A 12,659-nucleotide genomic window follows, 5' to 3' on the forward strand; every position below is an offset into this window, starting at 1 on the left:
GTTTAGCTATCTTAAAAGAGTCAAATACTGGGTCGCCCGTAGGAGAGGACAGTTGATGAATATAATTATCCGCTCTTCTAGATTTAATTCTACTCATCAGAAATTTTGTTGCCTTGTCCCCGTGAGCAAAAAACTTGTACTGGGAGTTGAGGTAGTATTTAGCTGAATTGTTGTTTAACAGGGCTTTCAATTCGGCCCTTGTCTTGGAGAGCTCTTGGAGATGAGAGTCAGAAGGGGTAGTCTTGTGGGTAGATTCTAATTTGTTAACCTTAGAAAGGAGATTATTAATATTACTCTCTCTGGCTTTCTTTAGGTGCGATCCTAGGCTAATAAGTTCGCCTCTGATGAAAGGTTTATGGGCATCCCAGACGGTTTGGGGCGAAATTTCTGGTAAAGAGTTCAATTTAAAGTATTCGTCTAGTAGAGACGCAGTTTTCTTAATGGAGTCTGGGTTCCCAAGGATGAATTCATTTAGTCTCCAATTAAAGATCTTCGGTTTACGCGTGGGGGAGGAGAGCTTTACAAAAATTGGGGCATGGTCAGATAAATGTATGGACCCAATTTTGGCCATTGGGCATAACTGAAGGTGCTCCTTTGAAATAAAAAGGTAGTCAATGCGATGATAATTATTATGAACATGGGAATAGAAGGTATAGTCTTGGGTGTTAGGGTTATGGGTGCGCCAGGCGTCTATTAAGTGGAGATCCCAGAGAGTGTTTTTAATAAGCTTCAGGGAGCTTTTTGAGTGGGAGGTTTTCCTAGCCGATGAGTCTATCTGGGGATTCAAAGCTATGTTGAGATCCCCACCCAGTATTACAATTCCTTCCTTGAAAGACTTAATAATTGGGGATATGGATGACAGCCAACCAGCTTGCTTGGTATTGGGGGCGTATAGGTTTATAAAGGTATACTTTTGGATCCCAATATTCCCTTTAAGCATAATAAACCTGCCCTCAGGGTCTTGTATATGGTTAATGTATTTGAAAGGCACTTTCCTCTTGAATCCTATACTCACTCCCCCAGACGAAGCAGAACTCCCCCCACAGTGGAACCAGAGTGGATTATGAGAGAATTCCAGATTGGGATAATGATTAAACCTGAAATGCGTCTCCTGGAGAAGTAGCACATCCGAGCCCTCTTTACGTAGGATAGTAAAAATCTGGCTTCTCTTAGAGGGTGAGTTAAAGCCCTTCACATTATAGGAAGCTACATGGATGTCAGCCATGGGTTAAGTTTATTGTTTTCGGAAAGGAAGTAGAATTATTTTAACCCCTTATGGACCGGGCTCGTTTTCACCTTAAGGACCAGGCCGTTTTTTTAAAAATCTGACATGTGTCACTTTATGTGGAAATAACTTTAAAACGCTTTTAGTTATCCAGGCCATTCTGAGACTGTTTTTTCATCACATATTGTACTTCATGACACTGGTAAAATGGAGTAAAAAAAAATACATTTTTATTTTTAAAAACATTCCAAATTTACCCGAAATTTGGAAAAATTATCTAATATCCAAATTTCTATTTCTCTACTTTTATAATAGATAGTAATACCTCCAAAAATAGTTATTACTTTACATTCCCCATATGTCTACTTCATGTTTGGATCATTTTGTGAATGCTGTTTTATCTTTTGGGGATGTTAGAAGGCTTAGAAGTTTAGAAGCAACTTTTTCAGGACCAGTTCAGGTCTGAAGTCACTTTGTGAGGCTGACATAATAGAAACCACCCAAAAATGACCCCATTTTACAAACTACACCCCTCAAGGTATTCAAAATGGATTTTACTAACTTTGTCAACCCTTTAGGTGTTTCACAGGAATTCATGGAAAAAATTGATAAAATTTCAACATTTCACTTTTTTGGGCAGATTTTCCATTTGAATCCATTTTTTTCCAGTTACAAAGCAAGGGTTAACAGCCAAACAAAACTCAATATTCTTACAAAAGTTAAAAGAAAGGCACTTCGGCTGGAGCGTTCTATATAGGCAAAACTATTGGCCCTCTTTTTGAGAGGTTTAGGAAACACCTAAATTCTCTCAAAACAGGCAACAGTTGCACTAGGCTTATTGAGCATGTATGTAATGAACATGGAGGCAATCCACAGTGCCTCTCTTTTGCAGGGATAGAGCAGGTGCCAAATGGGTCCCGAGGTGGGGACAGACACAGTGCACTCCTGCAGAGAGAATACGCGTGGTTATTAAGAGCCGACGCAGTGGGTCCTTTGGGACTCAATGACAGGAATTATCTGAGTGTGTTCATTAAACCTCCAGTTCTGCCGCTGTAAATGTGTTATTGTATTCAGCTGGGCTCGATCGTACGGGCGGTAGCAGAGAAGTCTAAGCGTCATGGTTGGTATGACGACCAGATGCAGTGGCGAATATAAGATGCGCCTGTGAGCGCTATTCAGTCACTGGCCTGACGATGCGCAAGTTAGTGGCCGTCGCCGCTGACTTCAGCTGTGCCTTACTGCACCTCACGCTCCAGCCCGAAGTGCCTTTCTTTTAACTTTTGAAAGAATAAAGAACCGCTGGTGAGTGCCGCCTGTTCTATCATCCTCCACATTTGTATACATGTACTATTGAGGTTGTGCACCACCGACAGTGTTAAAGAGACAGGTGCTGGGGACCGGGTATTTACTATATATGTGACGTCTGGCAGTGCCACCTATCTCTCTCCTCCTCAAACCTCGCATGTCTTATGGACTTTTTACGCTAACCATTTTTAGGAGCTGGTGCGTTTTTCACAGATTGTAACCGCCAAGATACGCTCAAGTCTATGAGCGTTAAGTCACTGGAATACAGAAAAACACAATTGGCAGATAAAGAAGTATGTCTTTTTTGGACACTAAACTCACTTACATAATACTAGGAGAGCCAGAGAGTTCCTAGAGGACTGAGGATGTATAAGGAACTCATGCAATATGAGGACGATGAGATATTTGTTGCCAAATGGAGATAAATGCACATTAATTTTTCCATGCAAATACTGCAGATGGTGCTTCAATGAGATGAAGCAGAGTATGCAGCTGTTAATGAAGATCTGACTAAAATGAAAGAGGAACTCAAAGGGAGATTAACTGATACACAATATCTCAACTTTAAGAAAAAAATTGAATAAAAAGCTGTAACACTGTTAACAAAACAGCATCTAATATACCTTTCTGATGTTAAAAGAATCGCATCTACAGTCAGCCAGCGAATGATCAGCGCTGGCAGGCTGTAGTTTAACTTCTCAGCTGCGCGCACAATCTCGGGTCTCACGAGATGACGCCAATAGGCGTCGCTGAGCCTGAGACTGCTGCCGCCTGGACGCATATCGGCATTACGTGTGCGGCAAGTGGTTAAAAAGTCACAAAAACTGGTTGTTTCTAGGATGAATATTAGATCAGTGGGATTCCAACTTATTGCACCTCGACCAAACAGCTGTATGATCGACCTGTAATAAAGAATAGTGTTGAGCGCGAATATTCGAATAGCAAATTTTTCTCCCGAATATCAGCACTTCAATAATTCGCGAATATTTAGAATATATTGATATATATTCGTTAAAACCAATATTCTATTTTTATTTTTTTTCATCTGAACCAATTGGTGATAGTAAATGTAATAAGATCAGATAAAAAAAAAAAAAAGAATATTCGCATGACGAATATAGCGCTATATTTTACACATTCGACAATTCTACCAAGCCAACCCAATAGGAAAGTTGCTTAACACCCTTACGCAATTCGATTAATGCGCATATTTAATTGCCAATTTTTCGCATAAGATGAACTATATTAAAGAATATTTTAATTCAGTACTGACTAAGATATTTTAGCCTTCTCACATTGGCCCACAACCAAAAAGCAGGCCGGTAATTGACCATTACTTGTGGGCCAATGTGAGAAGGCTAAAATATCTTAGTCAGTACTAAATTAGAATATTCTTCATTATTTTATATCGTTTCTCTAATGTGAAAAATGTGCATGCGCACACGAATATTTCAATGAAGATTTTTCACAATAGAATAGCATTGTACGAATGTAACGAAGTCTCGAATTAGTGAAATATCGCAAAAATCGAATATGGCACCTGCCGCTCATCACTAATAAAGAATAGGTGATTACTTACCTTACAGAGCCTGCTCCACCGCTCCAGTACTCCTGGCAGGAATCTATCTTACTGGTTGCAGCAGTGACATCACGTTGACAGCATGTGACTGCTGTAGTCAATCACTTGCTTCATAGGTGCATTGAAGAGGCCAGTGATTGGCTGCAGCAGTCACAGACTGTCGACATGATGTCACTGCTGCCACCTAGAAAACAGAGCCCTACTATGAGAAGAGAAAGAGCTAATAAAAGTTAACCAGCAAGTTATGTGTATCCTAAAATGGCGCCATTAAAAACTACAACTTGCCCCACAAAAGCAAGCCCTCCTATAGCTCTTGACAGCCAACTATGAAATATTTTAAAAAAATCACTTGGTCATTAAAGGAGTATCATCTCACACATTGAGCAGGCTATGATATGCCCCAATGTCTGATAGGTGCGTGTGACGGACTTAACCGTCACTGGGGCTGCTGGAGAAGCCTGAGGGCCAGCCTCCTTCCTACAGACTATGGACTGAGAACTATGGAGACCCCCTAAGAGCTTTTGGGGTAACAAGGAACTATGTACCCTGATTTATGTGTGTAATTTATATGCCACATATTTTCCTATTGCCCATTAAAAAGGCATGGTGTGGATTCAGCAACACAAAAAGGGTTAACTCTGCACTGAGACTCCCACTGATTGTGTTAGTGATGGAATTAAGATAGTTGATTATAATAGCAGCAGACTCCTAGATGAGTAGATCACCATATGATACATTCAGGAGATAATCCCATCACATGTGTCTCCATTGTCCCTATTCATTCATTATGGAGGGGGTGACGATGACTGCTTGCATGTTGTGTTGTTAATTGCATCACAGACAATGCCATTGTGTTTGTTGAATAGGGTTAGTTTTTGTGTTTAAACTGTAAAGGATTGGCTGCTATGTCATGTCCTCAGTTCCCAACCAGGTCCACGGGGGTGGTACCCTTGTTGGAAAATGTGTATATACGTAAATGCTTGTGTGTTCAATAAAGAGTTCCTGTTTTACATTCAACATAGAGCCTCGTCTCATGTATATGGGGATTGCTATACGCTGTATACTCCCCTGGCTATAACTCCTATCTCTTGTAAGAGCTTTTCCTGCTCTATGGATTTAGGAGAGGTTTACCCACTGGAGCCTGGAGCCTTGTCGTAGGTCCAGGGTGGGTAGGAGACGATGAGACCTCAACCAAGCTTCGGCGGTTCGTGGGGTCTGCAGTGCTTACGATGTCAATTGGAGTGCTTGGAGTCCTCGGGAAGCACTAGGAGCATCCATCGACGGAGGTACCCGGTCGGGGTGCCAGGAGATCCATTACAGTGCGGGTCTACCTCTCGGACCCACACCTATCTTTAGAATGGAACACGCAAAGTGAAGAAGGGTGCACTGTGCAATTGTGGTTGCCGTGCATTCATTTCTATGGGAGTGCCGAAAAAGTGGGACCCACTCCTATCAGACATTGGGGGCATATCCTAGTGATACCCTCCCAACGTATGAGATGATACAATCGCTTTAAGGCCCAAAACAGGCTTGTCACTAAGGAGATAAGCAGACGTAATGCAAGTAGATGGCTTGATGTAATCACTGAAAAGGCTGCAGCACTTGCCATAGCCCCTTCAAACAGCTGATCAGTGTGGGTGCTCCTGTATATTATATTTGCAGTGTGCCAGACCGCAGGAGAAAACACGTGAGGCTCACGGTAGGCCGATGGGGGTAGTGGTTGTTTGTACTCACGGTTAGCAGATGCCTCCCTGGGTCGGCAGTGCAGTGGATGGGAAGACAGCACAAGATCTTCCAGGGCACTCTCCATTTGCAGGGAACACCAGCCAGATGTTGGTTGAGGTGCCTTGATGGTGGTAATGTTTAGGGTGCTTGTGGCTGGGCCCCTGTGTCCGTGACGCCAGCATCATTAGGTGCAAATGTTGATAGTAGTAATTGTAGGAATGATATGGAATAAAGAGACTAGAGAGTTTCGAGTAAACTCCTGGTATTTTACTGAAGCTGATCCACAGGTTATCAATGTATGAAAAGTAATTTACATCAGAGCAGCTTTTATAATGATTCCCATTAGTTCTCAGAAGTTGCATGGGGAATAGTACTTTATGACAATCAGTCTTTCTCTCTCTGTAGGCTCCAACTTGGAGGTTAATGCTGTTCTTATTGTACTGTATAATCCTATATTTCAGTTTCCTTTTATAGGAATACTATATTCAGACAAATGATCCTTTTGCCTTTAAGTATGGTGGGTAGCTGATAGCTTGAGATCTCGCCACCAAATGCAAAGGAGGCTGAAGTCTGATACACGACCGTTACCTTCCTTTGTCAATATCTTCATTACCTCTCTGTGTTGTCCGGGGATACTGTGATATTTTCCCTTCTATGGGCTGGTACAAAGAACTAAGTATGGAGTTTGAATAACTCACAAGAATGGCTGCTTAGGTGTAGGTTGTCCTCGGGCATCACACACACCTTCTTCTTCCTGCTCTCAGAACACACACTTAGTGTAGGGCGGAGTTAGCCCTGGGTGGCTTGTTAGTACCTCCTCCTCCCTATGCAACTTAATGAGAACCTGTTCACAAGGACAGTTTACATGAAACACAATCACAACTTTAAGCAGTATGTTTCAGGACACTGCATCCCCCCTTTCTTTAACGTAAGTCGCCCACGACGCACTCTTGCCACGATAATGCATCATCTTGAAAACACAAAAAGAGCATGCATGCATGTACACAACACCATTAACCCATTCTTGTGGTTTCTTTTCTTTGTCTGTAAGATAATTGAGTTAGGCACATATATATCAGGAGCATCGCAATATAGAATGGGTGACAAGGGCCATAGTTTCTCTTGTAACTGGGGAACTGGAGCGCTGACCTTGTACAGCAAACAGTAAAGACCAGGATAGTCCATAAAAATTTAACAAAAAGAAAACTCCTCAGGAGGCTCACAGGGCACGAGTCTGTTCCCTGGGCATAGAGCATAAAGGTTGTAGAACATCACGAAGTGCTCTAATGTATCAAAATCCATCTCCGGGCACATGACTTGAACGTTGCAAAAACATTAGGAAAGGAGTCTTTAGAGAGTGCTTAGGGCAAGGCAAAACAAATCACAGTAATGAGTCTCTTACTCTGGCTCTGTACCTCCAAATTGTTGCAGGAATGTAACAAACAGTTAATCCCAGTATCGGGCAGGTAGTTTTCCCTTGGTAGGTCATTCAGATACTCAAAGTGGCTGTGACTCTACAGGCCTTGGTTCAGGGTACTCCAGTACATTTTGGTTTTCTGAAGAGCCTTCGCAAAATAGTTCTTCTGGTTAAAGTGGGGTCGCATTAGTCTTTCCAGGTACAAAAATGTTAAGCCATGGTGTAAAGAACCAGTGTAGGGGATCTGATGGCAATAATAGTTTACCAATAGACTGTGTAGCAGCTACTAAATCATCCAAAGGATGAACTTAATGTGTGTCAAAATGTTATAACTCAATTAATTGAACAACAGACACACATATACAATAATGACAACAATGTTTTATTGAATAATACATATTACAGCTAATATTTATTATTCAATAAAACATTTTTGTCATTATTGTATATGTGTGTCTGTTGTTCAATTGGTTGAGCAATAGACTGTGTTGGTGACGGTTGCAATGCACTATTTGTGGTGCTCTGTTCTCCTTGGTGATTTCATAGATTTCATCTCAGGATTGGGAATACCTGTGATAATGTAAGGTTCTCTTTCCCATTTACTATCCAGTTTACTGGTACAATGGTTATTTTTTAGCCACACATGGTTAACAACTCTTAAAGTTCGGCTTTTGCAGACTGATCATAGTCTTTCTGTTGCTTTTGGCATACATTCGCCATGCAAATCTGAACAATCTCTTGGGCATCAGCTAGGCGTTTTTGATGGTCACTGACCCAATCAGTTCGAGGTGGAGGATTGATGGTATTTGGAACTTGTACATCCAAGGTGAGATCTGAAGGTAATCTTCCTTGATGGCCAAACATAAGGTAATATGGCGTGTATCCAGTAGCACAATGGATGGTGTTGTTGTAAATATACATCAATTGAGGTAGTAAAGTTGGCCAATCAGTTCTTTTAGTAGGTGGTTCAGCTCTCAACATCTCAATCAAGGTTTGGTTTATTTTTTCGCAAAGTCTGTTACCTTGAGGATGGTGCGCTGTTGTTCTTCTGACAATTTTGAAGTGAACATAGTTCATGGAAGAGTTGGGATTCAAAAACAGATCCTTGATCTGTGAAAATCTTTGCAGGGCATCCATAGGGCAACAGGAAATTCTTCCAGGTACAGCTACTACAAATTTGGTGTAATGATCAATTATTGTCATGGTGTAGGTATATCCTGAGTGACTTGCTTCTAGCTTTACGTGATCAATGGTCACTATTTCTAGAGGTGTTTTGCTTATGATGGGATGTAATGGTGCTCTTTGGTCATGTCTTTCACTTCTTCTAAAGGCATAAGTAGAACATTCTCGACACCAATTTTCAATATCTTCTCTCATTCCAACCCAATAAAATCTACAGCAGATGGTAGCTTCTGTTTTTCGTTCAGCAAAGTGTCCTGACCTGCCGTGGTACATTTCGAGGACAATTCTGGCATCTCGACAGGGTACTATAATTTGATACAACCGATCATTGGTGATTGGATCCAGGGTTCTTGTCATTATTATTCCTTTTTGCATGAAGAGTTGTTTTCTGTCTCCATAGCTTCAGCAGCTCGGGGTCTGCTTGATGAGAGATAACACTTTGGTGTTGTGGGAAATCATAGCGCAACATTTGCACTGTGCCTTCCCGCATCTAAAAGACCCTACCCTGGTTTGGTTGGTGCTGTTTCCCCAAAAAATCTCTATTCCAGTTTTCTTTTCTATAACGCCAATTTTGGGGCATGAGGGAGCCAAAATTTATTTTAATGTTCTGGCTCTTCGAAATGTAAGGATAGGGACCCGAGGGATGCTCTGTCCGATGATCGGATCTTTCAACAGGATTGACCAATGTTTTATAAAGGTTTTCTTAATGGCGAGATGTTGTGTATTATACCGAGTGCTAAATTCAAAGGAAATTGTTTTGGCTTCTTACCTGCATCTATACTATTTGTATTAGTTATAGGGACAGGGTCTTGTTTAATCTCAAGGGTCCTTCTTTTTGAATCCGCGATAAGGCCTTTAGGATAGCCCTTTTCAAGAAATCTCTTCCCTATCGTCTCCACTTGTCACTGCAATATTTTTTTGCTGTCTGAGCAGTTCCTCTGTATTCTGCGCATTTGACCGTATGGGATGTTGTTTTCACAGCAGTAATGATGACAGCTCTTATAATCAAGATAACTGTTAGTATCCACCTGCTTAAAATGTGTTTTGGTTGTGATACTGTTATCCCTTGCACTCAAGTGGAGATCCAAGAAAGTTATTTCTCACGGATTGTGTTCAGTTGAAAATGAAAGATTCCAGCTGGTTTTGTTTATTGTTTCCACGAAAGTGCATAGATCTTCTGTATTACCATCCCAAATGAAAATAATGTCGTCTATATATCGTTTAAAAAGTTGGATATTTGGATGTGAGAGGAGGCCCATCTTTTCTTCAAAGTGACCCATAAATAGGTTAGCATACGATGGGACAAATTTCATCCCCATCGCAGTACCTTTTTGCTGAAGATAGATTTTATCAAGAAAAGAAAAATAATTATGTTGCAAAATGAAATTGATAGATTTCAGTATGAAATTACATTGTGATGATGTCAGTTTAGGGTCTGAGGTAAGGGCTACCCTAATAGCTTCAAGGCCTAGAGAATGTGTAATGTTGCTTTATAAGGCAGCAACGTCTAAGGTGACCCACTGACAATGATCCTTCCACTCGACCGCCTTCAGGATATGTAGTAAATGGGACGTATCTTTCAAATATGATGCCAACTGGATTACATAGTTCTGCAATATACCATCAATGTATTTCGAAAGGTTGGTGGTTAATGAACCTATACCCAAGATAATGGGTCTACCCGGGGGATTGACTAGGGACTTTTGAATTTTGGGAAGGAAATAAAATGTCGCCATATCTGGATGGGGCATTTTCAAATATGTTTTTATTTTCTTATCAATAATGCCCAGAGAATAACCCTCATCTATGAGGTTGTATAGCTCTTTCTTATAGGTAGCTGTAGGGTCTATAGCTAGACGTTTATAATACACCTCATCAGATAGTATACGGAGGGAATCGAAAATACAATAACTGCTGTCCATAACCACTATCCCTCCTCCATTGTCTGCACTCTTAATGACAATACTTTTGTTTTCCATTAGTGTTTTTGTAGCCATTCTTTGTTTAGAGCTTAAATTACTGGTCCTTATCATACTGGGGTCGAAAGTAAGGTGCTCATAGCTAGGCTAAAACGTAACCCTTTATGACCCAAAAATATTTTTAGCCCAAAATGGGTAAAATGCAGTTATAAAAAGTGTGTTGATAGCTTTTAATTACCTGAATTATTTTAAAACAAGCATTTGTCACAGGAATAAACCATGTAATCTTTAGAAGGGTTAAGAAATCCATTTTAAAACACCTTATTTATACATAGTTTTGTGGCAGATTTGATGCAGTTGAAGAGCCAAAGCCAGAAGTATATCTGTCTTTCCTTTATATTTCTTATTCTCTTCCAATGCATTTCTGGCATTGGTTCAAAAACTGCATTAATAGATAGTGATCACTGATGAGCAGTATAGGCAATATTCATTTTTGCAATATTTTGTGCATTTTTGGCCTAATATTCACCATAAATTTGCAAATTCTAGAATTCGTTATCTCCAGTTATTATTTTCTTGATTGTGAAAATTGGCAATGTAATATGCACTTGAGCGCAATACAGGTGTGGCTGATTTTTTGCAAAATTTTTTAAGCTGCTAGAAGTTTCCTGAGACTGAAGAAAATGGTTGGCAGCAACTTTTAGGACTGAGGAAGAACTCCTGATCACTGTAATTTTACATTACAGCACTGTTTGGGACAATGGGGCAAAAATATAATAAAATAGGGATTCAGAAAAACAGACAGCAAATTACTTTTTTTTTTTCAATGACGAAAGACAAAGACACTAATCCTTATCACAGCACAGTAATTTCAATCGCACTACCTAACACCCTGCACTGGAAACTATCAGCTACATTATGTCACTATCTAACCTACACTGACTATCTCCCACTAAATATCTGTATTATGTATATGAGCTAACTAACTATCTAATGTAATTGAATAAGGATCCAGATGACTCAGCAAAGCACAGAGCACAGTAATGTCACTGCTCTCTCTCTCTCAGAACTGCAAAAAGAGCATACAATGGCTGCTGGGGAGTTTCCTATATACACTGAACAAAAATATAAACGCAACAATTTTGGTTTTGCTCCCTTTTTGCATGAGCTGAACTCAAAGATCTGAAACATTTTCTGCATACACAAAAGACCCATTACTCTCAAATATTGTTCACAAATCTGTCTATTCTGTGTTAGTGAGCACTTCTCCTTTGCCGAGACAATCCATCCCACCTCACAGGTGTGGCATATCAAGGTGCTGATTAGACAGCATGAATATTGTACAGGTGTGCCTTAGACTTCCCACAATAAAGACAACTCTGAAATGTGCAGTTTGATCACACAGCACAATGCCTCAGATGTCGCAATGTTTGAGGGAGTGTGCAAGTGGCATGCTGACTGCAGTAATGTCTGTCAGAGCTGTTGCCCGTGCAATGAATGTTCATTTCTCTACCATAAGCCATCTCCATAGTCATTTCAGAGAATTTGGCAGTACATACAACCGGCTTCACAACTGTAGACCACGTGTAACCACACTAGCCCAGGACCTCCACATCCAGCATGTTCACCTCCATGATCATCTGAGACCAGCCACCTGGACAGCTACAGCAACAATTGGTTTGCATAGCCAAAGAATTTCTGCACAAACTGTCAGAAACCATCTCAGGGAAACTCATCTGAATGCTCATCGTCCTCATCGGGGTCTGGACCTGATTGCAGTTTGTCGCCGTAACCGACTTGAGTGGGCAAATGCTCACATTCGATGATGTCTGGTAGGTTGGAGAGGCATTCTGTTCACAGATGAGTCCCGGTTTTAAATGTTCATGGCAGATGGCAGACAGCGTGTGTGGTGTAATGTGGGTGAGCGGTTTGACGACATCAACGTTGTGGATCGAGTGGCCCAAGGTGGCGATGGCGTTATGGTATGGGCAGGCGTATGTTATGGACAACGAACACAGGTGAATTTTATTGATGGCATTTTGAATGCACAGAGAAATCGTGATGAGATCCTGAGGCCTATTGTTGTGCCATTCATCCACGACCATCACCTCATGTTGCAGCATCATAATGCACGGCCCCATATTGTAAGGATCTGTACACAATTCCTGAAAACATCCCAGTTCTTGCATGGCCAGCATACTCACCGGACATGTCACCCATTGAGCATGTTTGGGATGTTCTGGATCGGCGTATATGACAGTGTGTTCTAGTTCCTGCCAATGTTCTGCAACTTCACACAGCTATTGA

This window comes from Bufo gargarizans, chromosome 5 (genome assembly GCF_014858855.1).
Source record: "Bufo gargarizans isolate SCDJY-AF-19 chromosome 5, ASM1485885v1, whole genome shotgun sequence".
NCBI classification, from domain to species: domain Eukaryota; kingdom Metazoa; phylum Chordata; class Amphibia; order Anura; family Bufonidae; genus Bufo; species Bufo gargarizans.